At 38.1% G+C, this 2,880-nt stretch overlaps 1 pseudogene; it reads right to left on the bottom strand.

Annotated features, from left to right (window-relative positions):
- Nucleotides 1–658: 658 nt before the first annotated feature.
- On the bottom strand, nucleotides 659–2,652 carry LOC116117758 (annotated as a pseudogene).
- Between the last annotated feature and the right edge of the window lie 228 nt (nucleotides 2,653–2,880).

Genomic DNA, 2,880 nt, shown 5'->3' with positions numbered 1-2,880 from the left:
GAAACCTGTAATGTTGATGCATTGCCAGCAAGGTATCACTGCATCAACAACCATATTGTAATAGAGTAATGTATTCTTTTTGGTGGATTTATTATTGTCATGTTTGAAAGTTTAAAATGCTAACGGAAGGATATCTGCAATGTTTTAAGCATCTATGATGCAGCAGACAGTAATGCGTGAACGGATTGGCAATAGAGGTTCAGTCCTAGGCTCAACCTTTTTGGGTAGTCTGAAGAAATTTAGTGCATGTTTCAGATGGTTGTAGCTTATTAATCAACTATGAGTGAGAGTGCTATGTGACTAAGTTTAAAGCTACAACAATCTTAAATTGGCCCTTAGTTCAAGATTCACCTACAACATTGAAAAAGGATTGTGAGTAGGAAGAAAAATAGTTAAATTACTAAATTGTTCTCATATCTTTTTAAGGCAAACCATGCAACTTGATTGTGACCTCTGGGATTACTTTTAATTTTTCTTGGGTTATATTATAGCTATTCTAACATAGATATGGAGTCAGCCATTGTGTTCAATTGAAATCAGATTGACTTACAGAATACAGTGACAAGCAGAATTAATACAAGAACTATCAGTTTGAGAAATTCTCAGAAAGCTGTAGATTGGTCCAAAGAAAGCTGTCATTACATGTAAGATATTTGATTCAATGACCTTCTGTGAGAATTGAATCACTGTTACTTTCGAATAACGAGGGAAGTGACATTACACTATTAGAAGTTTCATTTCTAGTTATGAACACATCAATTGAACTGCTATCAGGTGATATATCTGGCAATGTAGCATCGCCGTCAAGATACTGCATGACTTGCCTCATGTTAGGCCTGACTGCGGGGTTAGGGTGTGAACAAAACAGCCCTAGTTTCAGTATCAACTCCATTTGCTCCTCTGCATAAATACCTTCTAATCTTGGATCACTGACTTCGAGGATAGCTCCTCTTTTCCAGCAATTGATTATCCATTCAACCAAATATACCACTCCATAACCTTGTTGCTCTATAGGCCGCCTTCCACAAGCCACCTCAAGCATGAAAGCCCCAAAAGCAAATACATCTGTGCTGGTAGTTGCCTTTCCAGTTCTAATAAATTCAGGAGCCAAATAACCGACAGTTCCCACAAGGTTCGTGGTTTGTGAATTGCTACCATGATCATGTAGTTTAGCTAGGCCAAAATCACCTAACCTCCCATTTAGTTCGGCATCCAATAGAACATTACCTGGTTTTATATCTCTATGTAGAACAACTTGTTCCTATTCTTCATGGAGGTAAAGAAGGCCAGAAGCTATTCCTCTAATGACTCGAAATTGCTGAAACCAATTAAGATTTTGATCTGTATTGTTGTGTAATAATTGGTCTAGGCTTCCGTTTGGCATATAATCATAGACCAAAATAAATTCTCCCTTTCACCTGCAATAGCCACGGAGTTGCACCAAGTTCCTATGCCTTAGCCTTCCCATGCTTATTATTTCGACCACAAATTCCTTCATTCCTTGATTCGAACCATGAGAGACTCTCTTGACTGCAATTTGTTCATTAGAAGGAAGGACGCCTCTATAAACCTTTCCAAAACCTCTTTTTCCTATAAGCTTTGTGTCCTTGAAACCTTTGGTTGCTTTGTAGAGATTCTTATTTGAGGACCATATTCCCTTTCCCAGTCTTCATATACTTCTTCATATTTCTTCCTCCATACAATGTAAGCAGCTACAATTAATACTATCAACAACACAGCCACAGCCACTGCTACTACAACCAAAACAATCATCAGTAGTCCTGGTTTCTTACTTGCTTTCCCGTGTGCAGGAACAGGAGGAAGCTTGGAGACATCAAGGTTTTGTGCTTGTCCGCTTCTGTTGAAGCTCCATCCCAGAACATAATGGTCACTTGTAATTTTGCCAGTTGCTGCTGAGAAACCAACATACATAGAGTCCAAGAGTACTTCAGAAAGATTGAGAGGTGTTGACAAGAGAGGTGTTTTTGGTTTTGCGATTCCATTAGGAGAGAGTGTCACATCGAGTAATTTTTCAGCACCATCGTAGTCTATCCAAACCTGTATTGGATCTCCACTCATGAGCTCCAAGCTTTTGTTCCGCCCTTCTTCATCCGAACAATAAGTTGCTGTAGCAGAATCATTCGAAACCAAGCCGTTCACATCAATTCCCACATGGTTATTATCTATGTCATAAGCTGTACGGCTTTGTACAGTATCAAACTCGATCGCTAAGATGTGGTTTGTAGGCTGGCCATTGTTTGTAAGATTGAAGAGTCCCAAATAACGACCCGCATCACCGCCAGTAAAGTTCATAGACGGTGAGATGACAAAAGCCATGTCATGGCCACCAATATTAAATGATTGTGGAACATTGGCAAAGACAAAATTCGTGGAAAAGGAAAGAGTTTCAGGTGAAGATGTGTTGAATTTGAATGGGGATGGATAAAAAGCATGACCAGTTTGCCTCCCAGAAGTGTTGGTTAGCTGCAATAGACCATTGGGATGGATTTCTGAGAATTCACCCAGAAGTAATTTGGCTCCCTGGAAGCCATTATTGTAGATGAACTCATTTTCATTTTGAGAAAAGCACAAGAAAATGAAGAATAAATTGAAAAGCATCCAAACGTAAACCGATCTTAGAGCTGCAGCCATCACAAGAAAAAAATAAAAAAAAAAAAAAAAGATTTTGTGGAGAGGAAACAAATTTTGCCGCTAGTTTGATTGTTGAATGTTTACAGATAAGACATTTGGGTTCCTTGCATGCAAGAACAATGCAGAAAGAATAAATTTGAAAAAACAACTTAAGAAATACTCTATTAATATAAATAAGTAGAACAATTTGTATTCATAACTGTTATATATGAAGTTAAAAACTTAAAT

This window comes from Pistacia vera, unplaced genomic scaffold (assembly GCF_008641045.1).
Source record: "Pistacia vera cultivar Batoury unplaced genomic scaffold, PisVer_v2 Contig1238, whole genome shotgun sequence".
Lineage (NCBI taxonomy): Eukaryota > Viridiplantae > Streptophyta > Magnoliopsida > Sapindales > Anacardiaceae > Pistacia > Pistacia vera.
The sequence above is the reverse complement of the archived record's forward strand: the minus strand, read 5'-3'. Positions and strand labels throughout refer to the sequence as shown.